This window comes from Herpailurus yagouaroundi, unplaced genomic scaffold, assembly GCF_014898765.1.
Source record: "Herpailurus yagouaroundi ecotype Mexico unplaced genomic scaffold, PumYag 28, whole genome shotgun sequence".
Classification (NCBI taxonomy): Eukaryota; Metazoa; Chordata; class Mammalia; order Carnivora; family Felidae; genus Herpailurus; species Herpailurus yagouaroundi.
The window spans coordinates 124,365,325-124,392,561 of record NW_024412376.1 but is presented as its reverse complement, the minus strand read 5'-3'; the positions used below and the strand labels follow the sequence as shown (position 1 = coordinate 124,392,561).

Below are 27,237 nucleotides of genomic sequence, written 5' to 3'. Positions count from 1 at the left end.
CTGGAGGGATCAAGGGTAGATGGAGCATTGCCAGAGTCAGTCCCAGGGGCCCCAGCAGGAGAAGGGCCCATGTGGGGCTGCCTGGTCACTCCTAGAACTGCCCCTCACCCTGACAGAGAGGAAGGAGGGGAAATCTCCCTTCCCACTGCTCCCCAATCTGACAGTATCTCCCTTTGGCCGAACCTAATCCTATTCCAGTTGGCAAGGGAGCCTGGGACACGTAGCTCTCAGGGACTAGCTCCTTGAATGCAGAACATACAGGGGGAAAAAAAGGGAAGTAGATTTAAAAGCAGGGAGGTAAATGCCTGCCCAGGGGAGCACGAGCTGGGAGGAAAGAGATGGGAAAGGAAAGGGAGACGGCACGACCAAACGGGAAAGCCAGCTGCCGCCATATTGTTTCTCGGGCGCTTGGGAGTATCCCAGACCTAACAGAGGTAGAATCTTGGCACTTAGCTACTCTAGCCAGGTAATTCCAAATAAAGCTGTGAGAACCACACCGATCTCTCTTTGCTGACTTCATAAGATGGAGAAGGGTACAGGAAACTCGGATGGGTGGTGCTGGGAACTTCCGGCTGACTGACGACCCTCCAAGAAAGGGAAAGGGCTGTGTGCTGTGCCATCTTGGCCTCTGTCCTTTACTTTGGGCGACAAGTCCAGCAGCCGGGAAGCTGGACTTGGGAAACGATTCCTCATCTTAGAAGTTCTGTCCCGCAAGACTATGGGAACAAAGCAACAGAATGCAGTTTGGGAGCCTGGATTGAATCCTGGAACAGAAAGGGGCAATAGCAGAGACACTGGGTAAAGTCTTAATTTAGTCAATAGGATTGTACCCATGTTAATTTCTTAGTTTTGACAAAATGTGCTATGGATGTTAGAGGTTAACTTTAGAGGAAGCTAGGGGAAGGGTATATGGGAATAGTCTGTATTGTTGTCTCTCTAGAAATTTAAATTTATTTCAAAATTATAAAAAGAATTTAAGTTACCTCCTCTATATTGGTTTCTTCCATTAGCTTCAAGGGGAGGCTCCAGAGGACCTGTGATGCTACTGCCAACCTAATGAGGCATCACCCAGGGGAAGCCGACACCTCCCCAAACCACCCTGAAGTCAGTGATCACATCTAGGAGAGGGTCAGAAAGGCCACATCTGGGGAAGCGTTTCTGTGGACATTTCATTACTGGTACAAAATGCGAATTCATTAACAGTAGCCTACTTACAAAGAAAACGATTAACACTTAGGTTGTCAACATACCCCTGTCGTTACTCTTATCAATGAGATGTTTGTTATGCCCCTTTGGCTAAAGCAATGAGCTGGCTAATGTTCAAATTTAATGGACGACGTTCACTCTCTAAGGAAGTTCTTTTTTTTTTTTTAATTTTTTTTTAACGTTTATTTATTTTTGAGACAGAGAGAGAGCATGAACGGGGGAGGGTCAGAGAGAGGGAGACACAGAATCGGAAACAGGCTCCAGGCTCTGAGCTGTCAGCACAGAGCCCGACGTGGGGCTCGAACTCACGGACCGCGAGATCGTGACCTGAGCCGAAGTCGGCCACTTAACCGACTGAGCCACCCAGGCGCCCTTCTAAGGAAGTTCTTAACTCAAGATTGGTCAGGGTACTGGTCACAGATGCTCACAGTTGACATACAATCATCCTTTAAAGTTGGTGGCCTTAAATATTTTTTTCAAAAAAGTAGAGTACAACTATATACACACATATATGCATACGTACATAGATACACATACAGCCAGCAGAGCGAGGAGTCTAACTCATTAGCATCTAAGTGAAAAGTGAGGTTTCTCCCAGTTAGCTGCTCTCACTGTCTTCTGTCAAGGCCCCACTTCCCACTGGGTGGTGACTCCCTTTAAGGCATCTCCATCCAATTCTGTAAACTTTTTATTTCCTTTTGGTAATTCAAACAGTGTCATTCTGGCTACCAAGACTCAATCCTGTGTATTTTAAATTTGCAATATTGGGGCGCCTGGGTGCCCCAGTCGGTTAGGCATCTGACTCTTGATTTCGGCTCGGGTCACGACCTCACAGTTCGCAGGTTCGTGAGGTTGAGCCCTGTGCTGACAGCGCAGAGCCTCCTTGGGATTCCCTCTCTCCCTTTCTCTCTGCCCCTGCCCTGCTTGTGCACGCTGTCTCTCTCTTTCTCAAAAACAGATAAATAAGCATTTTATTTATTTATTTTTTTAATTTTTTTTTTCAACGTTTATTTATTTTTGGGACAGAGAGAGACAGAGCATGAATGGGCGAGGGGCAGAGAGAGAGGGAGACACAGAATCGGAAACAGGCTCCAGGCTCTGAGCCATCAGCCCAGAGCCTGACGCGGGGCTCGAACTCCCGGACCGCGAGATCGTGACCTGGCTGAAGTCGGACGCTTAACCGACTGCGCCACCCAGGCGCCCCTAAATAAGCATTTTAAAAAAGAGAGACATTTGACAACATCAGCTTCCGATCCACAAATGCTGGCCCCCCATTCCCATTCCCTTGATAGAACAAGCCTCTTTGGTGGTCCCTCTGGCAGCTCCTGGCAAGCCTGTGCCCCCCCAAGCTCACCTACTACCTGCAGCCCTAATCAAGGGTACAAACTCAGTACACCTTTTGGGACTCTCAGAAACCAGCACCCAAAATGGTGTTCTTTGACCCTTCTTCCCCATCTGGCTTTGCCCTGCTCAGGTCAGGTGAGGTTCATGTGGGTGGCCGCTAACCAGGGCAAGGAGCATCTTCCCTCTTCACAGAACCCACAATTTGGTAAGTAATTTCAGGGGTTGCCTTCTCTGGACTTTAGGGATGGGTATCATTCATGCTCACCCTCTCATCTCCCAGAGGGAGAGAAGTGAGGCAATGGCCTCTCTTTATCGTACTCCCCAGTGGAAGTTTGGCCTTGACCTCTACCTTACATCCCCTGACGGTTTAGGACCCCACCCAGTCAGTATCTATTACCTCTGGTACTGGAGAGTCTCACGCCAAAAATTATCTCTTATTTGAATTTGGCACTAGAAAAGGAGAGGCTTCTCCTATTGGGAGACCATCCCCATGGTGTGTAACCTCCAGAGCAGAAAAAGATCTCAATTAGGACCTCCCCCCAGACTCCTAGGCACCCATAGGTAAATCTATTCTTAAATGAAACAGTTGACTCCTCCACTGGAGTCAACCTACTCCCAGATTGACCTCCGCAGCTCCAAGGATACATTCTTTGCGATGGCGGTGTGTGTGCTATAGCTCTGCCCCATCTTGACATTCCTTTGAACTTCATGTATCCTCTTTGACTCTTTTAACACAATAGTGGCAGGGGACTTGAAAGGTAAAAATTACCAGTAGTTGTTTCAAAGCTCCAAGCATCTAAAATCCGGAGCATGCCTCCCTGTGGACCACTCTTTGAGAGAAAGAGAGAGCTGTCTGTGTCAGAGGACAAAGTACTTGGCTAAACTCATCCCAACCACAGCTCCGTATTGGCTGTGTGGAGTGTCTCCGGAGAACTTCCCTCATGTCTCTCTTCCAGGGCCATTTGTGTTGATGACTTACCAGTTAACACCTCTCTGCTGCTCACTTACGTTCCTAGACTATGTTGAAAGGCCATTGCTCCCTGCACTCCATTCCCTTTGCATTGTTCTTCTTAGGGATTTGACTAAAACGGAGCAGTGGAAGCTGAGAGGTGGAATAAATGTTCACAACACTGAACACTCTGTTCTTGCAGGTGGCCTACTAGATGCCAAGCGCAAAGTAAGTACTGGGAGATAAAGAAGAGACATGGTCACAGACTGGCAGCGGAGACAGAGAAAAGCCTTGTTACCTTCTTAACTTGGATAAAGCATGCCGAGTGTATTCTGGGAAGGACTCACCTGTCGTTCTTGGGTGCCAACATAAGGCTACAGAAAGGAAGCGTCACGTGACTTGGGCTCTTGAAGAATAAGAAACCAGGGGTGGAGAGGAAGAGAGGCTTTGCCTGAGGCAAATCGAACAGCTAGGCAGAGGCTTGAGAGGCCGTGACATGCGCAGTGGTGGTGCCGTCTGGCAGAGCAAGAACCAGGAGAGTAGGCCTTTGGGAGCCATTTTCCTAGTAGCCACATGTCCACAGATCCTGAGGGATCAACTGGCTGTCTTGTGTACACGGTGGAGGATTTGGGAACAGAACTGCCCATGGCAGGTCCTTGTTGGGATTCACATTTGTATTAAGCACTTACTCATAGGCCAGACGTTCTGCTAAGTATGTGATATGCAGTAAACCTCACTTAATCCTTACAGCTACCCTATGGGTTGGTACTGTGTGTATACACCCCATCTGACAGACGAAGGAACAGGCTTCGCAATTTAAACGACTTATCAAATCATAGAGCAAATATACAAGAGATCCAGGTTTTGAGCCCCAGGGAATGTGACTCAAAATCTCATATTCTAAACTACCTCTCCCTTGCAAGAAGGATGGGGAGATATAGTCTTCCATTAATGAATCCGAGTATGTGGTTTTACTCAACTGTGTACCCCAAATCGTAGATTGGAGGCCCCAGGACCCTTGCTCCTCAGGATCGGGACATTTTACCCAGTATCACACATGGGATTAACTACCTTAAGCTTAGCACAGGAGCATCTCTCCTAAGAAACAGGAGGATTGAATTTCTTAATTTGGGAGAATGATGTAGGAACTCATACCGGATCAGCAGCGGGTCTCCACGAAGGAGACCTGGACATTGCTTAGAGATCTCCTCCTGTGCCAGCCTCCCCCATTTCTTCTACTCTCTTCTCATTCAGGCTCTGATCCCTGCTTCAAACGAACAAATGCACATTTTTAAACAAGTCAGGGCTGATCAGGACCTTGGTATAAGGGGGAAAGTCATGTCGCACCTTTAAATGCTACTAGAGCAAGCCAGGAATCTCATTTTGGAAGGCAAACGTATCCTAATTGTCATCAGAATTGCATTCGCCTTTAATTCAAGGTTTTGCCTTCAAATCAGGATTTTTATTATGCTGTCAGATCTTACATAGGGTGGTTAGTTTTGCTAAACACAGCCATTTCAAGACAGGATATTTTACTGAGCACAGAAGAAAGCTGAGAGTTTCAAGGAAAAAGATTAGGCTCGCCCTTTCATTTTATTTAGAAAACTGTTTTAACTCATTTATTCATTTCATTGGGCAAATATTGATCGAACGCCCCCATGTGCTAGGTTCAGGGTATACAACGTACTATGAGACCCAGTTTTTGTCCTAGAGGAACTTGCATCTACTGGATGAGAAACAGGTGAGTAGCCCATTGTAATCCTGAATGACAAGAGCTGTGATATACCCGCACCATCCTAAAAAGGCAAAGACGGTGCGACCACCCAGCAGAGAATAGAATTGGAGGAAAGATCGTGGAAGGCTTCTTGGAAGTGGCGAAGTAAATGAGTCCTCAAGGATCAGCCATCAGGAGCATTTTACCCACACTTTAAAATCAGTCAATCCTCAATTGAAACCAATGAAAGCAAATCATGTATTCATGCACCCACCTGGACAATAAAAGCATACACAATATGGGTAAGCAAAATCCCAGGTCATGAGCAAATTCAGTTTCAAGGTGAGGATCAAAAGGAAAAATCAGCGCAGCTGAGCACACAAAACATACTCTCCTCTCAGCCTACGGGCAAAACAAAAAATTCGTGGTCTCTTCCCACATAGCAGTTAACTTCAAAGTTAAACGCTAGGTGGCGTTCTTAGCATAGTTTGCTGTCACATCTCAGGGAAAGAGCCAGCCACGGAAGGTTCACTCTTTCCAGGAAAAACAAAACAAAACAAAACAAAACAAAACACACTCTGAGAACAGCCATTATGAAACTGATTTTATAGGAAGAAATAATAGCTTTCTGGTATCCTTTCCCTACAATGAACAATAAATCGTACCTTATACTAACAGTAAATGTTTTCCTGTGGTCACATTTTCCTTGCATACTGAGGTGGACCCCTAGCGGGGAAAAATTCTCCCAGGCCCTTCCAGCCCAGCTGTTCTGTAAAGGTAGCAATGCCTCTGTATAATAAAGCCCAAGAGTTCATATTTAAAGGTCCTTCAGGCAACTCTGACCAATCACTCAACTTCATAGTCTCTGGGGAGAAGCTTGCAACTTGGGAAAAGTGGTTAGAAAAACTTCAACACTCAAATCACCGAGGCTGGGTGATACAGAATGCCTGCCTCCCACTCTGCTAAGGAGAAAAATGCTACATGAGAGGATTAGGGGATACTATGCAAAGCACGTTAAGCTCCTTGAATTAAACAAATTATGAGAACACCAGATGTTAGCAGTAAGTCTCAAAGATGACAAAGCTAAGGGGGAGACCTAACCTCTTAAAGCCATTCTCATAAAGCAGCAAGAATCTGATAGCACAAGGAAAAGAAGAACAAAGAAGATAATTACAGCTGCAAGTATTTTAGGCAAACAGGTAAATTATAGGGGAGAGGAGTGTAGATCTCATTGTATGTAAAAGGGATGGGAAATTTGTTTAATGCTGCGAACAAGAAGCCAACCAGGCAGAGAATAAATGCAAGACACCAGGCAGAAAATAAAAAAGGAGAACATGTTTTATTCCTGATAATATTTTCGGCAAGCAGGTCAATTCTATATGGTTTCCAGACATTGGTGTCAGAACCAGTCCTGATCTGTGACAAGGTTTTCACTTGACTGTGATGAAAAGGGATCAAGAAGGACATTGCAAAAAGTTTTTTTAAAGACTAAATACTTTATAGGGCTCCTGGGTTGCTCAGTCAGTTGAATGTCCAACTCTTGATTCTGGCTCAGGTTGTGATCCCAGGGTCGTGGGACGGAGCCCCCCCTAGGGATTTGCAGTGAGCACGGGGCCTGCTTGGGATTCTCTTTCTCTCTTTCCCTCTGCCCCTCCCCTACTTGTGCTCTCTCTCTCTTAAAAGACAAAACAAAAAAGCTAAATACACTGAATTTAAATAATGTGCTTTTATTCTTAGATCTTTCCTCTTTCTATAATAAAAAAAAAAAAAGTCTTACTTCTATGACGTGGTCATCACAGAGCTGTTTATGTTATTTTATTGGTTTGTAGTTCATCCTTACTCTAAGTTGGGACCATGGGGGCCCTGAAACATATTTTTGGAATTGTTACTGGTCTGAGAAATCTACAAGTCCGAGAACTACTGTGGCAACAACATGTTTAAGAGAGGAATAGCTAGGTGTTCTTCGTTCATGTATTCAACAAATACTTGCTGAGTCCCTCCTGGGAGTGGGTGTCATCCAGCAAGAAAGGATGAAATGGGGAGAAGGCTGGAAGTCCCCTGCCAAAGGGATGGACCATACTAAGGATGATGGGGTCCACAATCCTTGTGGTTGCATGTGGGTTAATTTTTATCATCTTCTGGCCAACAGGCACATGAAAAGATGTTCAGCGTCGCTCCTTATCAGGGAAATACAAATCAAAACCACACTCAGATATCACCTCACGCCAGTCAGAGTGGCCAAAATGAACAAATCAGGAGACTATAGATGCTGGAGAGGATGTGGAGAAATGGGAACCCTCTTGCACTGTTGGTGGGAATGCAAATTGGTGCAGCCACTCTGGAAAGCAGTGTGGAGGTTCCTCAGAAAATTAAAAATAGACCTACCCTATGACCCAGCAATAGCACTGCTAGGAATTTATCCAAGGGACACAGGAGTACTGATGCATAGGGGCACTTGTACCCCAATGTTCATAGCAGCACTCTCAACAATAGCCAAATTATGGAAAGAGCCTAAATGTCCATCAACTGATGAATGGATCAAGAAATTGTGGTTTATATACACTATGGAATACTACGTGGCAATGAGAAAAAATGAAATATGGCCTTTTGTAGCAACGTGGATGGAACTGGAGAGTGTGATGCTAAGTGCAATAAGCCATACAGAGAAAGACAGATACCATATGGTTTCACTCTTATGTGGATCCTGAGAAACTGAACAGGAACCCATGGGGGAGGGGAAGGAAAAAAAAAAAAAAAAAAGAGGTTAGAGTGGGAGAGAGCCAAAGCATAAGAGACTGTTGAGAACTGAGAGCAAACTGAGGGTTGATGGGGGGTGGGAGGGAGGAGAGGGTGGGTGATGGGTATTGAGGAGGGCACCTTTTGGGATGAGCACTGGGTGTTGTATGGAAACCAATTTGACAATAAATTTCATATATAAATAAAAAAAAATAAAAAATAAAAAATAAATTTTTATCATCTTCTGTAAAATTCAGCACTTTATTATTATTATTTTTTTTTTAAAAGATCACTTTTTTTTTTTAATTTTTTTTTAAACGTTTATTCATTTTTGGGATAGAGAGAGACAGAGCATGAACAGGGGAGGGCAGAGAGAGAGGGAGACACAGAATCGGAAACAGGCTCCAGGCTCTGAGCCATCAGCCCAGAGCCTGACGCGGGGCTCGAACTCATGGACCGCGAGATCGTGACCTGGCTGAAGTCGGACGCTTAACCGACTGCGCCACCCAGGCGCCCCTTTATTATTTTTTTTTAAGCCAGCTTGGGATGAATGGTGTGTTTTTTTCTTCCAAAAGGTCGAGTAGGTGAGATCGCCTGGGTGGCTCAGTGAGTTGAGTATCCGACTCTTGATTTCAGCTCAGCTCACAATCCCGGGGTCGTAGGATTCAGTTCCGAATCTGGCTTTGCGCTGAACGTGGAGCCTGCTTAAGATTCTCTCTCGCTGCTCCTCTCCCCTGCTTGCTCTCTCTTTCTCTAAAATAAAAATAAATAAGTAAAAAATAAAAGTTGCATAAGTGAATGTCTTTTACTATTGAATTACTTTAAAAACATGTAGCCCTCCCCACCCTGAGCATTGCCAGGGTCTCTGTCCAAGGCACTGATCGGCTCCCTATGTGTAGTGTGCCATAAAATGAAATCGCTCTGAAGACAGAGCTCCAGATAGACTAGGAAAGTTTAGGTGCGGACCAGAAATTCTCCCCCCATCACGGAAAGAGGAAAAGTGTGTTTACAGGATCCATTTCCGATGTGTCTAGGCATCCCTGAAGGAGAAACAGTTCACCTTGATCGCATTGCTTTCCCGGGTGGCATTTTGAGGGTCTCGAGATCACTGGGTTATATTTGGAGCTCATTCCGGCCACTGCCTGGTCTCCAGTCTTTAACGGTCAAATCAGCAGGAGGATTTTAGATAGAAAAGATTGATAAAATCTGACAGCACTTGCACTGGTTTCCATGGTGATATGCGGAGTTCTTACTGGTCCTTAAGACCAACTACATGAATAATTAAAATAAATTATTTCAGGGCTGCCTGGCCTAGATAAAAGGATCTGAGTTAAGAAGAAATGTTAAAGCCTCTGCTTCTGGTACAAAAGTGATAGATATACGACTCTAAAAGGAGGCTCGAAAGGAATATCCAGGCGTGGTTTTGTTTATAGCATAATCAAAATATACAGTGATTGACTCTAAGGATTCGTATATCAGAGAATTGTTTCGATGCATTATCTGGAGCCTTCCTTTACAAGACTTTCAGGTCCTTTAGGGAAGTGTTTCAGTACATATACAACCTTATTAATTCTTTTTACACCTAATTACTTCGCTCAACTATGCCCCTGTGCGCCCAACTTTACATTTTACATTCACTTGGAGTTATTGTTTCCATAATATACCTTTCAGCCTCAGTGTATCTGGCCAGTTTGGGCCCCTCTGCAGCCGCCGTGATTAAGAAGTGCTTTCTGTGCTGCACAGCATCCGCGGAGTTGGCCCTGAGGTGTCTTTCCCGTATCTCTTGACACTTTTCCCAGATCCCACGGATCAACTTTGCTTGCACACGTCTCTGTCTCAGATCACGCAGGATCTGAAATAGGATTTCCAAACTTTGCCCCACTACCTCTCTACACTCGCCTTCTGCTGGACTCTTCTATGGATAGACCGGCCTCTAATGCCCCTCTTTCAGTTATTTCTTTGACAAACAGCTGCCTAGAGGCTGGCCATACGCCTCATTCTGTTTCTCACTTTTCCACCCAGCGTTCTGGCTTCAAGTTGTCTTCGTGTCGCTACACATCCGTCAAGTCTTGTACAACTGCTCTATAAATTCCCCGGTAGTAGAAGTACCTCTCTATTCTCTCAGTGGGGGACCCCGAATTGCCTCCGCCTCCCTGAAAAGCAATGAACATCTTCACATAGGTCCCCTTAGAGATTTACGTCAGACTTTCTCTGGGACAGGCACCCAGATACCCTTCCCAACAACAAACCCCTCGACTCCACAGCAGGATGGCTGGTCATAATATCGGCATATTCATAATCTGACCAAATAGGACATTGGCTTTCCAGCACGGGGCACCATATTTCGCAGTCCACAGGCCCATCAGGAGGGCATGACGATCTTTACACCCCGACCTCTCCACGACACGTGGCCTGAGCTCCAGCTTTGTAATTTGTGCTCATCTCATACGTGTAAAGTCATAATTTTTGTTTTACTTTGCATTCCTTCTAAACCTCAGTGAGTCTGGGCAGCCCATCACTGGCTTGGCACCATGGTAAGTTTTCTCTTTTTATGAGTCAAGTGTTCTTTTCCTGTGGTTATATTTCTACTTGATAATAATTCCCCATCTGTTCTCTCGGGATTATTTTCACCGAACAAAAAAGCTTATTTGTGATATAATCAAATCCATTTTAGCCTCAGGGTTTGCCCTTTGAGGATCTTGTTTTATTTTTTATTTTTTTTAATTTTTTTTTTCAACGTTTATTTATTTTTGGGACAGAGAGAGACAGAGCATGAAGGGGGGAGGGGCAGAGAGAGAGGGAGTCACAGAATCGGAAGCACGCTCCAGGCTCTGAGCCATCAGCCCAGAGCCTGACGCGGGGCTCGAACTCACGGACCGCGAGATCGTGACCTGGCTGAAGTCGGACGCTTAACCGACTGTGCCACCCAGGCGCCCCGAGGATCTTGTTTTAGAATTTCATCCCCATCTCTGAGTCACAAAAATATTCTCCTCCCTACCCTCTATTAACTTTATGCCTTTACTCTTCATATAGTAGGTCTTAATCCGGCTAGAGACCACTTACGTACGTGGAGGTAGGCAGGAATAGTTTTCACTTTGAGCTCCCGGTTGTGTTTCATTGAACTATTTTTCTTTGATCAGAACTGTACTATGTTTATTACTGTTACTCTGTGATAGAGCGAGTCCCTGTTCCCCTACCCTTTGGTCTTCTTTTTCTAAGTTGACTTGGTTCCTAAAGAAGCAGCCTTACATACACGTGTTGAGTTTCTAAAAAGAAAATCTAGCTGGAATTTCAATTGGGATCGCACTGAATTTATAGATTCCACTGAAAGAACTGTCATCTTTATTTTTTTTTTATTTTTTTTTAACGTTTATTTATTTTTGAGACAGAGAGAGACAGAGCATGAATGGGGGAGGGTCAGAGAGAGAGGGAGACACAGGATCGGAAACAGGCTCCAGGCTCTGAGCCATCAGCACAGAGCCTGACGTGGGGCTCGAACCCAAGGACCGTGAGATCATGACCTGAGCCGAAGTCAGATGCTTAACCGACTGAGCCACCCAGGCGCTCCAACTGTCATCTTTATTATATGAAGTCATCCCATCCAAGAGCATGGAATAATTTTTCATGTATTCATATCTTATCTATATCTCTTAATAGAGTTGCCTATTTTCTTCTCTGAGATCTTAAGTAGTCATTTCTTAATCGAATTGTTTCAGTAACTGTTGTTTTAAAATACTTCTAACTTTCTGCTACGTCTAGTTCCCTCTTGTTATCTTATTTGTTTTCTCTTCAGAATGTTCCTAGCTATTATTTTTTATACTTATTTATTTATACATAACCTCCATATAGAAGAGTGCACCAAATTTTACTTTTACATCTTGATGAATATTCATAAAATGAACACTACATCGTCATATACCAGAGAGATCATTGCATGTTCTTTGATAAATTAGTCCCCAGGAACTTTATAGCTTTTGTTTTCATTGTGAAGAGTAACCTATTTTTTAAAAACATATTTAGTAGATAGTTGTCACTGATAGAGCAATGCTACTGCTTGTTTTAAGAAGTATCTGGCCACCTTGCTGAACTTACTTGTTCTAATCGTTGGTTGATAATTCTTTTCCTTTACTAAACAGATTATTTTACCCATGGAAAATCACAATTATTTCTCTGTCCTTCAAATCCTTTGCCTCTTATTTCGTTTACTTTCTTGCAGCTCTTGCCCAGGAGCTCCAAAAGTAACACAAGCAGTGGCAGAGATGGTGAGTATTCTATCTTGTCCCCAGTCTTAGATGGAATTCTAGAATTTCTCCAGCAAACATATAATGTTTGCTGTAGGTATTTGGCAGATGACCTTTACAAAATAAGGATGTTTCCTTCCACATCTGATTTTCTAAGAATATTTCTTAATTTAATTTTACATGTTTATTTATTCTTGAGAGAGAGAGAGAGCATGAGTGGGGGAGGTGCAGAGAGAGAGGGACAGAGGATCAGAAACAAACTCCGCGCTGACAGCAGAGAGCCCAGCACGGGGCTTGAACCCAAGAACCGTGAGATCGCCCCTGAGCCGAAGTTGGACGCTCAACCAGTTGAGCCACCCAGGTGCCCCAAGAGTTTTAATTTTTAATCATAGATAGTTATTGAATTTTGTCAGTACTTTTCCTGATTCTATTACCATAATCATATAGCTTTTCTCCTTTAGTCTATTGGTGTGGTGAGTTACATTAATTGATTTTCTGATATTGAATCATCCTTGCTTTTTTGGAGGTATGAGTTTCTTAATGGTATATTATCATTGTCATAATGTAAATTATTATGATTATTAGTACTATTATTAATAATAATAATATAGTTAGATTGGCCTCACCGATATTCTTTTTTTTTTTTTTAATTTTTTTTTCAACGTTTTTTATTTATTTTTGGGACAGAGAGAGACAGAGCATGAACGGGGGAGGGCCAGAAGAGAGGGAGACACAGAATCGGAAACAGGCTCCAGGCTCCGAGCCATCAGCCCAGAGCCTGACGCGGGGCTCGAACTCACGGACCGTGAGATCGTGACCTGGCTGAAGTCGGACGCTTAACCAACTGCGCCACCCAGGCGCCCCAACCTCACCGATATTCTTAAAAAAAATTTTTTTTTTGGAGCAGCTTTAGCTTCACAGGAAAACTGAGCAAAAAGTACAGAATTCCCATGTATCTCCTCTCTTCACATATGCACAGCTTCCCTCATTCTCAGTGTTCTCCAACCAGAGTAATACATTTGTTGCAACTGATGAACCTACACAGACCCATCATAATCACCCAAAGTCTACAGTTTACATTATAATTCATTCTTGGCATTGTATATTCTGTGGGTTTGAACAAATGTATAATGACACGTATCCATCATTATAGTATCACACAAGGTATTTTCTTTTTTTTAAATTTAAGTTTATTTATTTATTTTGAGAGAGAGAGACAGAGAGTGTCTCTGGGGAGGGGCAGAGAGAGAGAGAGAGAGAGAATCCCAAACAGACCCCTGGCTGTCAGCACAGAGCCCAACTCAGGGTTCAATCTCATGAACCTTAAGACCATGACCTGAGCTGAAATCAAGAGTCAAGTGCTTAACTGACTGAGCCAACCAGGCACCCCTCACACAGGGTATTTTCACTGATCCAAAAAATCCCCTGTGATCCCCTATTTCCCCCACCCCACAACAACCTCTGAAAACCACTGATCCTTTTACTGTCTCTATAGCTTTGCCTCTTCCAGAATGTCATAGAGTTAGAATAATACAGTATGTAGCCTTCTCAGATTTCGATATACATTTACACTGAGCAATATACATTTCATGGCTTGAAAACACATTTCTTTTTAGTGTTAAATAATAGTCCATTGTCTGGATATACCACAGTTTATCCATTCACCTTCTGAAAGACATTTTGCTTGCTTCCAAGTTTTGGCAATTATGAATAAAGTTCCTGTAAACATTTGTGTGCAGGTTTTTGTGTGGATATTAATATTCACTTCCTTTAGGGAAATACAAAGAAGTGCGATTGCTGAACTGTATGGTAAGAGTATATTTAATTTCTACGAAACTGCCAAACGATCTTTCCAAGGAGGCTGAACCATTTTGTATTCTACCAGCAACGAATGAGAGTTCCTGTTGCTCTGCATATCCTCACCAACATTTGGTGTTGCCAGTGTTCTGGATTTTGGCCATTCTAATAGGTGTGTGGTAAAAATATCTTTTTTAACAAAGGAAATAACACTGCTCCCCTCTTCAAACTCTTCCACTGCCTTCCCATCACAATTATGTCCAAACTCCATAACGAGCGTGGTGGGAACTTGACCATGTAATTTATCTATCCAAGCCAGGCATCTTTGAGACTAACAGAAGGCTCTGCAAGTAATGACATCAGGAAAAGTGACATCACCACTTAAGCCTTCCTTGTTCCCTCAGTTCCAACCACGCTGGCTGTGTTGCTCTTTTTTAATGGTTCCCACATTGAGGCCGTTGCACTAGCAAAAATTCAACAAGGATGTATGAAATGCCCGATATGTATCAGGCACTCTATCTGGGGATATAGTGAACAAAACAAAATTTCTACTTTAATGGGATTCACATTCTAGATGGTCCTTCTGTCTAGGAGACTCTCCCTGAAGATTCTCACATGGCTCACTCACTCACATCATTCAGGTATTTGTTCAAATGTCACCTTCTTGGAAAGTGGAAATCTTGCCTGGTTATCGTATCTGCAATAGCCAGCCCCTACCACCGCATCAGTCTCTATCCCCTGGCCCTGATTTATTGTTTTTTATTAGTACTTGAACTTACATTACTATATTGTGTGTTCTCTTATAGTCTGTCTCGCCCTAAGAATGCAAGCTTCCAGAAGGCAAGGGTTTTGCCTGCCTTCATCACTGCTCTGTCCCCAGCTCTCGGAACACTGCCTGAATCTCAATCAGTATTTGTTTCATAAATAAATAATGAACAGTTCACTGGGGTCATCTAATGTATACAAACCTTTCCTTTGGGAACATTTAACTATATTTTTGAAGAGCATTTAATAACAGTGTCTTCCCCAGAGCTACCTGAAGAGAATATCACTATCACCACCATTTCTCTTGAAAAAAATATTTTCTTACTCATTCACTTAATCGAAATGGCGGTTCTGTCTGCACTAAAAATTGGACTATACACGTAGAATCCACATATCATTCTGAAACCTCTTAGTATCACTGAAACCCAGACTGAGAGCACACACATGAAGGAGTTGGTAAGTCCTTTTTCTGGGGCCTTCCGTGGCATATTTATCCACTACTCTCCCTAATAAAATGCTGCACTGTTTAAACTGCAAAGAAAGCCCTAGAAAGGGAACTTTGTCTTTCCTGGATACCTTTAGTGCTGAAGTCTAAGCTGCATGGGCTCCTTAGGGATGTTTCCACATCTAGTCAAATCCAACCGACTGGAGTTTTTGCAGGTTGTTGCCTATATGCTTCAGAGAGCTCTCTGTAGATGAATATGCGAACGAGAATAAACTATACAGTTGACACTTGAACCATAAAAGGGTTTGGGGTGCTGACCCCCTCCATGCAGTCAAAAATCTACACATAGGGGCTCCTGGGTGGCTCAGTCGGTTAAGCGTCTGACTTCGGCCCAGGTCACGATCTCCCGGTTTGTGAGTTCGAGCCCCGCGTCGGGCTCTGTGCTGACAGCTCAGAGCCTGGAGCCTGCTTCAGATTCTGTGTCTTCGTCTCTCTCTGCCCCTCCCCCACTTGTGCTCTGTCTCTCTCTGCCTATCAAAAATAAATAAAATGTAAAAAAAATTTTTTTAAATCTACATACAGACTGGACGACTCACTGATAACAGTCAATCAACATGTTTTGTATGTTATGTATGTTATACACTGTATTTCTACAACAGAGCAAGCTAGAGAAAAGAAAATGTTATGAAAAAAAATAAGGAAGGGAAAATACATTTACAGTACTGTATTTATCGAAAAGAATCTACAAATAAGTGGACTCGCGCAGTTCAAACCCGTGTTGTTCGAGGGTTAACTGTAATTATGAAATAATGAAAACAATTTTTCTGCCGAACTTGCGGATATCATTCCCATGAAGACTGCCAGCCTAGTCAAATGTTTTCTCCTTCGTCCTGCCAAGTGTCTCCGAAATTTAATTAAAAATGGCTTTGGTGGTGTGTATCCAAGGGAAACCAATTCCTGGTTTTAACTAGGGAAGAAATGAATACTTAAAGCAGGTTGCTATGATGGGCTAGGAGAGCACAAGCAGGGTTTCAAGACCCTGAACTGGCTCGCATGCCGCATCCAGCTGACGGCTTTAAGAACGTGTTAAGAAAGGTGGTGGCTCAGAGCGAAGAATATCAAGGAAGCTGGTGATTCGGCAGAACTTTAGAGAGGTGTGGGTCAAGTACCCCTGGGAAAACAATGGCTTGAACTCCCACCCTCACCCCCCCGCCCCGGGGGGCATACTGCTTTGAGCATCCTGAAATCTCAATTTCAATTAGCCTACTCCTTAGAGTGAATTTTATTCCTGTGTTGCAATCCATTATAACTGGATTCCTTCTGCTGTCTTTCACATTATTGTCCTGGACTGCAGCTATGTGTTGGTGGAAAGAATGCCGCGTGTGTTCAAATTCGACTTGAACAGGTTTAATTTTTCAATTTAAGGGTTTGGCAAGACGCTTCATCTTTCTGCGGCTCAGTCTGTAAAATGAAGTGAGTGATCCCTACGTCTCCGGCTGTGTGAGGAGTGAATGTGGTCATACGTGTGAATGTTTGCCCTTCAGTTGCTGTGAGCAAGACCGGGACCAAAGTGAGGGGAGCGAGGAATAAAATTGAAGTCCTCCCCCCCTCCCCCGCACTTCTGCAATCAAGATACATAATATTTTAATGCAATATTTTTTTATTTTTGAGAGACAGAGAGAGAGAGAGAGACAGAGTGTGAGCAGGGTAGGGGCAGAGAGAGAGAGAGGGAGACACAGAATCCAAAACAGGCTCCAGGCTCTGAGTTATCAGTACAAAGCTTGTCTCGGGGCTCGAACCCATGAGCTGTGAGATCATGACCTGAGCTGAAGTTGGATGCTCAACAGACTGAGCCACCCAGGAGCCCCTTAACGCAATATGTTTTAAAAGCCAAACCTGATGTAAAAGAAACTCCGTGTGAACATGGGGCACCTGAAAGACTCAGCTCTTGGTCTCCACTCACGTTGTGATCTCATGGTTTATGAGTTCAAGCCCTGCGACCGGCTCCATACTGACAGCATGGAACCTGCCTGGGATTCTCTCTCTCCTTCTCTTTCTGCCCCTCCCCTGCTCGTACTTTCTCTATCTCTCTAAAAATAAATAAGTAAACTTAAAAAAAAAAATCTAGGGGCACCTGGGTGGCGCAGTCAGTTAAGCGTCCGACTTCAGCCAGGTCACGATCTCGCGGTCCGTGAGTTCGAGCCCCGCGTCGGGCTCTGGGCTGATGGCTCGGAGCCTGGAGCCTGTTTCCGATTCTGTGTCTCCCTCTCTCTCTGCCCCTCCTCCGTTCATGCTCTGTCTCTCTCTGTCCCAAAAATAAATAAATGTTGAAAAAAAAATTTTTTAAATAAAAAAAAAAAATCTGTGTGAACAAAATCTCAAAACTGCTCGCCCTGGGTATGAGAATGTGTTATAATCCTCTACTTGGTAGAGCCATCAAGGACATTGCACCAATGGTCTTTGCACCGTCACACCATTTTAAGATTGTTTTTTGTTTTCAGCAACTGGTTTCAGAGCCAGGTTGCCATCTGCTTGTGCTTCCTCCCTGCCTGGTCAGCTGGAAGCTGTTCTGAACTTGCCGTGTGCTTGAGCCGGCTCTCTCTTCCTTGCGGTTACATGGTCGCCTTTCTGGCCATTCTTTCCTCCCTCAAGTTTCTCTGCTGTCCTGCAAGGGGCGCTCTGGTTCTTTGAAAAGCCTTTTGTTTTCGCTCAAGATTTGGTGCCAAGGGTTCATTCTTTAAACTTGGTTTTCCCCGATGTTAGACTCCCGCACCAAACGGCTGGCTTTTTCTGAGGTTCTCAAGGTGGTGAAATGTTGTCAGAAGAATCGCCTGCTTTAATGTACTCTCACTCTCAGGTGAGTTGTTCACAGAGAGCTATACTCACCGGTCCAGCCAGGTGACAAGTCCACACATACAACTTGCACATTTCGTGGAACACAAAAGCTACCAGCGTCTAAATATGCCACAAATGAAGCAAGGTTAGAAGTCTAGGACGTGCATCCCACAGGGAGAATCTACTCAAACTCTCTCCTCCTGAGCAAGCAAGGAGCTATTCACTGATTTATTATTACCACCATCATCAGATTCATGTATCTACCGATAATAACTACTCTTTACTGCTTATGTACTAAGTACCAGGTGCTCTGCATACATTATCTCATTCAATCCTTACAACATCCATTTGGAGTAGGAATTAGTGGCCTGTTTAATGGATGAAGAAACACAGTCTCAGGTTACTAGAGCTAGCAATAACTGATTCGTTCATTTATTTATGCAGCACATACTTACAAATTTCCTGCAATGATTGAGTCTCTGTGTTAGTATCTTTGGAGGCTAAAACAGACTCTGGATTGAAAAGTGAAAGGGATTCATAAGATTATTAAGTAGCTCACAGAATCTTGGGGAGATGCGGTTATGCCAACAGGGACAAAGCCTAAAGTCACATCACAGACCGAATCCAGTGAGGAAATTGTCACACGGACTTCACCATCATGGGCAGTGGAAGATGCCACCAACAGCATGACCACTGCTACCCTGGGGACTCAGTCCTGCTGGACTGCCACCTCTGGCAAAGAGAATCTCTCCTTGCCGGTTTCTATCATTAGCTGTCCATTCAACGCCTCATTTGGGGCATCTGTTTGGAATAATATGTCACATGTACACATCCTAACTACAAGGAAAGCTGGGGACGTGAGTGTCTGCGAACTTCTACAGTAGAAGGTGGGATAGGTCTTCAACAAAGACTGAATTCTCAAAATAGAGGAAGGGACTTCAGATCCTGGTATATCTAAAACAATAGCGTGTGACCACTACATCGTGTCCTTGACCTCTGGGCACTTACAAACTGACGGGAGAAAAGATGCATACAAATGACCACTGTATGTAAGATATGCCACCAAAATGACGTGGACAAGGGGTGCCACTCGCGGGGAGAGGTAGGACATCAGTTCTGGCTGGAGATAATGGGACAGACCAGAAGAATTGTCACACTTCTATTGGGTACTAGAATTGGGATAGATCACAAGGGGGGTTGGGTCAGATAGGAAAGGCCATTTAGATACTGAGGCAGCCAAGCCAAAAAAAAAAAAAAAAAATCCCAGGGGTGTTGGCAAGGATGAGTCCTCAGATTTTGCTGAGAGGGAGAGAGAAGGGGGGCTAAGGCAGAGAGCTGAGCCGCGGGAGGATAAACGTGGCCATGGGGAAGGGAAATAAGGACTAGATTCAGGGGTCTTTCTGTAAGAAACAACAACTGAGCTTACTTCTCTCAGCACCTGTATTGGTTAGGACCCCTTATTTGTGTCTGTGATGATTTAAGTGACGTCTGTCTCCTCTATCAGACAGTGGCCTCCAGGAGGCAGGGATATGTCTGCCATTTCCCCTCCTCACACACCCGGAGCCCTGACCCGTGCCAGCTGAAGAGAAGGAGCTCAGTGGATATTTACTGAGGGGAAGATAAACAAACAGACTGATGCGTAATTTGATAGAGAAAAGGAAATGAAGATAATAAAGATACTTCTGAGGTTTGGGTCATACAGAAGTCTTATCAGCATACTGAATTTGAGGTTCAAAAGGGATGCCTCAGGGGAAATTTTCCAACCATTTTTGGGAGATGCAGAAAAAATGATTTCTAGTTCTGCGGAATTAGGCAAGTTAAGTCTGTTCTGTGTAAATGTGTGATGGCTAATGCATCTCAAGCATGCACTGCCCTGATCACTTATTACATACGCAGCATAAAAAGTTGGCTTTGGAAAGAAATGATGTTTGACCAGTATCTTTTATTTCACATTACCCATGCCCCTGCTCATACATTCCCTACTGGTACTAACATTCTGGACCACTGTGTGGTCTGAATGGAGAGCTGAATCTCCTTGGACAAGTTTTGTCCAGCCACCTGTCCTATACCTGCGGTAAGAAACGGAATGAAAGCGAGCATCCAAGCCACGTCAGGGAGAAGAATAAGAATGTCTATCAAAGATTCAGCTCCCAAGTCCCCCTGGGTGCAGAGGGTCGCCCCGCCCCCCACCCTACCAGGACATACTTGAGAGTCTTCCTTGGTCTTACACCATAACTCACATCAAGAGCTGATTAATTTTTCACAGCGGGGTTCTTTCTGTGTGTATTTGTTTTTCAGTCTTGCTCTTCTGGGGCTAAGTGACCCAAGTGGGGTTTGGTGGCTAATAGGGGAACAGGATTTAAGGAATTGCACAAACGCCGGAGGGTTTCCACTGAGCTCCCCTGGTAACGCAGCGAGGTGATAGGGTGGTAAGCCCAACATTTTATAAATTAAGCTGCTTTACCCAGAAAAGGAAGCAGAACAGTTGCTTCCTTATAGTTAGCTGTTTCTCTCCCAGTAAGAAGAAAAGTAAATGACATATGTCCATTGTGTCTCCCCCAAATTCAGGTTTAAATAAACCACTGAATCTGGGTCATAGGTATCTCAGAAGAAACTAAATTGTCCTGGCTAGTAAACAGGTGACATGTTTGAAGAAGGGAACAGCAGGTAGTGGACATTTGAGGCTCTGAGCTTCCCAGCAGCCTTTACTTTGGCAACCGAACCACACCTTTCCTTGGACAACTGCACCTCCCTGGTGTCAGCCCAGGCTACCAGGGTGGGCATGTGGCCCAAGTTGCTTCCAGAGATCCAAGAGGACTGCACCGTTGGCTGGCGAGGTTAGTTTAGGGATTGGCACCTTTCTCACCAAGTCAGTGAGAGGAAACTCTGGAGTCTGTAGCTGCTATTATTCTAGAGTGGTTTCAGAAATGTCTGAGTCCAGCCTCATAACATAGTTATATCATAAGTGTATCAAAAATTTCTTATGAAAATGAATTTACCCCAAAGCTCTATTGTTCACACTTTATGACAACACTAAACGTAACACTAAACACTAAAGACCTATGTTATGGACTGAATGCTTGTGTGCACCAGAAGTCAGATGTTGAAATCCTAACCCTGAATGTGATGGTATTGGGGAGAGTTGAGCTTTGGGAGGTGATTGGGAGGTTGGAGTCCTCATGAACGAGATTAGTGCCCTTATATAAGAAGAGATAGGAGAGTTTGCTCCCTCTCTCTGCTCTCTGCCATGTGAGGATACAACGAGAAGATGGCCCTCTGCAAACCAGAAAGAAGGTCCTCACCAGACACTGGATCTGTCACTGTCCTGTTCATGGACTTACCAACCTTCAGGACTGTGAGACATAAATGTCTGTTGTATAAGCCACCCAGCCTATGGCATTCTGTTTAACAACCCAAACCCACTAAGACAACAAGCTCCTTTGTATGAGAATTATTCATGTGTTTATGTGCCCCCCCCTCACTGGGCTATGGATGCAGGGGTCAAAGACCACATCTCTCTCTCTCTCTTTTAAATCTTATATTCCCAGAGCATGTTGCACACATGACACCTTTAGATACATTTAACAAAATATGTAAACCTCAGCTCTGCCTGAACATGGGTGATGGATCCCCTAAAATAGATCAACACCACGGTAAACTAGTCTGAGAGATTCTACAGCTACCCAAGGTTTCATTTCATGGATACATCCTAAATCGATAACTTTATGAAAGTCATACTTCATTTTCTGAAGCCTCCCATGAAACATCTTCAGAACTAAAGGCAAAATGCTTTGCTTCTTGAGGAAAGAGCATTTTTTCCTAGTGGATAATAATATCTTTGCAAATGACCATCTTTCCTTCTTTGCTTTGGCCATCAGGACACCGAAGCAAATGTATTGCTCAATTGTCATAACTCTGTAAGATCTTTTTAGTTCTCTCATCTTCGTTTTGAACTTGTTCTAATTTACATTTCTCTGGCCCTGCTGTTCAATTTTAAACTTGTATTTTATTGTGTATCTTTCCTATACTGTTTCTTGGACAAGGTACGGGATATTAATAAGCCAATTCTAGCTCAAATAACACAAGTTTTTCAAAGTATGTAGATGCTTGAGGTAATAGCACTGAGTGTCTATTGACACTTGACTCTTATCAGGTGGAATGCTTTGTTTTCACAGAATAGGACTCCTGTTCTGAGGGTGGTACTAATGGGTCTTTGCTGGGCTTCTGCGCTGACCCGAGCAACAAGAAGTGATTCAACCTTGACAGGTTCGCTTTTCTAATATGGGGTTAGCATTGCTCATTGCTCAGCTCCATTGGGATCAGTGGGTTAATGTCTGCAATCATTTTGAATGCGAAAATTCTGGGTCATTCCTATTTGAGTTGCAGTGTCGATCCTTCTCTTTGTGACAGATGAGTGAGTTTAAAGTCCTTCAGTTCTATGAAACCATTTCCTTTTTAAGTCTGCTGAAGTCACCAGCAGAAAACTTAGGTAGAGCCAGCTATCGGCAAAAATCTGGACATCTGAATATGACTCAGAGACACCAAACAAGGGACATAGAAAGAGGTTGGGGCAAGAATCTAGGACTCACAGGGACACCGGACCATCAAGATTTCTAGGAGAAGTTACGGAAACATCTGCAAGGTCAGAGCAGGAAGTCCAGGGCTGCTTCTCAGAGACGGAAGTGCCTTTCTTGGGATCGATGTGGCAGCGCTGAGATGCTGCCTAGCCCAGGGCCCGGGAGGCCTGCTGAAGACCAGGGAGTAGATGCCAGGAAGGACCAAGAGTCCATCAATCCAACCCCAAGCCCTTCATCCACACAGAGGGGAGGACAAGCCTTAGGATTTGGGGACCCAGGAAATTGCATTATCAGGGCCAAGACGTAGCTCACCATTAAATGAATTACAATGAAGAATCTGTGTTCAGGAAATCTCTTGACTGCTTTTGCTTCTGTTCCCCAATCATGGCTCTGCGAAGGGCTAACCAAAGGACAAAGCAAACAAAGGTCGATTGCTGAGTTACAATCAAACAATTGTGAAACGTTGCAGTTTGGGGGCTTGAAAAATACAAAGTCTACAAAATGTCAGCTGAATAACAGATAATTGGCCAGAAACATACATCCAGGAGGGGCTTGGACTGCTTTGGGTGTGTAAGGAATGCCTCCCTTCAGCACCACGGGGTGTGGTGAGGTAGGCTGGGCGGGAGCTGGACAACTGGGGACTCACTTCAAGTCCTGCCAGCTCAGCAAGGAGTCTCCTGCTTCTCTGGGCTGGCTCACCCTGTCCACATCCCACCCTTCCCTGCTTCGTGTGCAACCTTTCACACTGTTCCCCAGAAGAGCTCACTTTCGGCCTGACCCCTTAGGATCACCACCTTTGTGACCCTCACCCTTTGCATCAGTCTAGCATTGTTCAGCCTGACAGATGACCCAGCCTCCTGGTTTTCTTTAAATAATGGGAGAGCATTTGCTCTCGGGAAATATCAGGCTGCATCCAAATTTAAAAAAGAAAAATTGGAGAGGAAAGCATTCAAACAAAACTCTTGGAACTGGGCTCCTGCGGTAACATACCGAATAAAGGAAAACAGGAAAGCAATTGCAATATTAAAAATAGATGACTTCCTGCTTGTAAATTCTTCACTGACCTTGTTGATTGGAGTGTGGTCAATGTTTGCTGGCCTGCCACCCCCTGACTTCATGAGGGTTCATGCCAAGGGACAGTTCTCCAGGGTTCAGAAATCCCCCCTCCCCATTTTAAAAGCATTTGTTTATAAATTTGGCTATTGGCATCAAATTTTTTCTCCTTGGTTCTCAATGCCTATCAGAGATCAAGTCCTTATCCTTTGTTTCACTGCTGTGTCTACAGAGAATTCATTGAATGTTGAGAATCATTCAGACGAGCCTGGAGTACAGGTACCTGGGCATAACACTATTCCCCTTGAAATCCGCATCCACGGCCAACATGGTGTGAAAGAAGCAATGGAAAAAATCATCCGGCCGAGAGAGCATTCCTCCACTCAGTGAGTATTTAATGAGCACCTCCTACATGCCAGGCACTGCTCTACACACTTGGGGCATATCTGTGCCCTCAGTGAGCTTATACTGTAGTTAGATAAAACAGACAATAAACAATAAGTATAGGAAATCAGTAAATGACATAGCATATTATAAGACAGATGTATGGCAAAAAAAAGGACAAGGGAGGTAGGGCAAGGAGGATTGGCAGGTGGGTGCTTTTAAATTAGGTAAAGTGGGCCTTGGTAAGAAGGTAATATAGAAACAAAGGCAAGTGGCTAGGTAGATCTCTCAAGAAGGGTCCAGGCTGACACAACAGCCCAAGCAGAGGTCCTGAGGCAGAACCATTGTGATTAGTCACCCTGAAACTTGAATTCCCTCTCTTCTATTGTCAGGGAGGCCTCAGACAAGACAGTTATTCTCCATGGGCAGCAGAAGGGATGATTTTGAAGCAGTAGGAACAATAATGAAGATGGCTTTAACAGGGGCAGTTCTTTGGAACTGGGGTGTGCATGGGTGAAAAGGAGGAGTAAGAAGTTTAAAAAAAAAAAATGAGCCTGTTCCAAGATTCCACTCCCTGAGTGGAGAGTAAGAACTAGAATCTAAAGGGCACACCCAAAACAAATAAGCAGGAGACAAGGAGCCCCAGTCTCAGGGTTTTGATTCCTCATGCAGTTACAAGTCCTGCTTGGTGTCTTCTGAAGCACTCGTGGAATTTGGCCTTGGATCACAGAATTTGAGGACTGAGTTGTTTCTTCCTGGCTGTGCTTATTCCCTAATCCCTTTCTCTGCATCGCCTTGGTCCCTGGAGTTCTCTTAATCATTTTCTGTTCAGGGCCACTCTTGAAACTAGATCTAGCCATCGGATGATCAGTAGCTCTTAAGACTTCCCCCTCCTCTTTCTATGAAGGCAGATTAATTTACTGTAATCTGAGGTCCTGGCGGGGGCGGGGGGAGGATTCATACCCATGGTTAAAGAGGCATGAGAGTGGCCGGGGCCTGGGAACTCAGGTATTTATCAAAAAGCATTTGATTTTCTCCCATAGCCATTCCAGTTCAAGGATGAGAGAGAGAGGGAGAGAGAGATGAAACTAGAACTATGTGTATTTAAAACCCTCCCAGCTATCCATGATTCTTGGAAGAAAGTTCACAATCCTTAACAGTCTTTTTGACTCTATAGTTTATCTTTCAGAGTCCTCCTCTTCTAACTGAATATCTTGACACTTCCCTGAGGGGCCCTGCTTTCTACTGTCTCCAGGTATGTGTACCTTCTACCCCAGAAGACTCTTCGAGCCCCGGCTTCACCTGGCTAAAGCCTACTCATGACTCAAGTGCCAGCTGAGTCAATCCTTCCTTGGGGAAAGATTTCCTAGTCCCTAAACTAGAATGGGCCCCTGTCCTTCCAGAATTTAACACAACACCTGGCCCATAGTAAGTGCTCAATAAAGATTGCTACCTATGACTTCATTTGATGGATGAATGAATGAGAAAATGATCAGAAAGAGAAGCTAAGATCAATGTGAATTTTTTAAAAATTGAGGACCAGGAGGACAAAGAGAAAGAATGGCAAATCAAAGAAAAAGAAGTCTTTAGGTCTGAAGTGCTTTTGCGTAAGGCAATATTCAGGCTAGGTCAATGAGGTCAATCACCAGAGAAAGCAATGGGGATTTGTTCTAGGACATTCATTTTCTGGCTTTCTGTCAAAAGTAACATTGTTAGCCGTGTTAGCTGACACTGAAAATGAGCTGGATCCCCCCTGGGGCTGAGGGGGTAACACAAGGGCACAACCAGGAAAGTTAAACACATCCAGTTTGCAGGGGTAAAGAAACTAAATTACAAGAACATAATTTCAACTTTTTGCTCTGTCTTGATCCACTGTGGTGGTGATCTTGGGTAAGTCACTTAACTTTTTGAATTACACTTTTATTGTGCAAAAAAAAAAAATAAATAAATAAACTTGAGGCCATTTGGGGGGAAAAAGGATATTAGCCAAGCTTATGTATGACCAAAGGCCCCACACAATAGTGGTATTATTAATGATCACCGATGCTATCCCCAGCTGTTCCCTGTAAGGTTTTATTAGTCCCACTGCTGTTTCCTGATTCGTTTCCATTCAGGAAGCTTTGAAATAATGGTTAGCAGAGGGGCACATTGCAAAAATAAAAATTTTCACTCTTTTAACTTTTCCATCTACTTTAATCCCACTGCCCATCCTTCCTCCCTCTCCGGCTTCAGCTGGAGTCCTGCCATTCCTGTGATCAATCATGCACTGGAGGGAATCTTACTCGTTGTGGGGGTGGGAAGGTAGGGGCAGGGGGAACTCTGGGCCAGCATGACTGTTGAGTGTGATGTACTTTTGTGGTGCCCTCAAAAACAGAAGTGAGGAAACAGGCCATCATTTATCATGTGGCTTTGTAATGGATGCTGATAATGCAAAACAGCCAAGCAGCTCTTGAGGTCGCTCCCATAAAGTACTGAGTCAGCTGTTGGGGGCCAAGTCGGAAAGGGAGGTTCCCTGTGTGACTTGCCCTTCTGCCAGGGATCTCCCCACAGTCACAACTGCCCGCTTGCTGATGGAACCTGCCATTTGCCCTCGGAAGGCACACAGCCTCCTGTCTTATGCACATTGACAGTTTGGGACCGCTAGGGGGAGCTAAAGATTTCTCTCCTTTCTAGCCCCTCCCTCCTCTGCGCCCCATGCCCTGTCCACCCGAAGCCAAGCACACTATTGGATTCGGTAGCTAGAAGGTGGAGCTTTTGGCATGATGACGGCTGCTGGCCCTTGAACCAATCACGGTGACAGAGGAAATGTAGCATTCTGATTGGCCAAGCCTAAGTCACCTGCCCACTATTGGTTGGAGGTGAGGCAACCTAAGCCATATGCACGCCACAGTGACGCATGATTCCAGCATGAGGGGAGAGGTCGCTGTAGTGACCCCTGGAGTCAGATCTCCCATTTCTCTGCATTCCCATGCTTTTGCCCAAAGGCAGGCTCCATCGATATGAGTTTATGAGTTTACTGGCAAGAAAACCCTTGAATCCACAAATGAACACATGATAAAAGTCATGCAAAGGCAGAACTCCATGAAAGCATTTTATTTATTTATTTATTTATTTTTAAATTTTTTTTTCAACGTTTATTTATTTTTGGGACAGAGAGAGACAGAGCATGAACAGGGGAGGGGCAGAGAGAG

At 44.2% G+C, this 27,237-nt stretch overlaps 1 pseudogene; it reads left to right on the top strand.

Annotated features, from left to right (window-relative positions):
- The first annotated feature begins 338 nt into the window (after positions 1 to 338).
- The window catches only part of LOC121040900 (mitochondrial-processing peptidase subunit beta-like), a 43,198-nt pseudogene continuing 16,299 nt past the window's right edge, over positions 339 to 27,237 (top strand).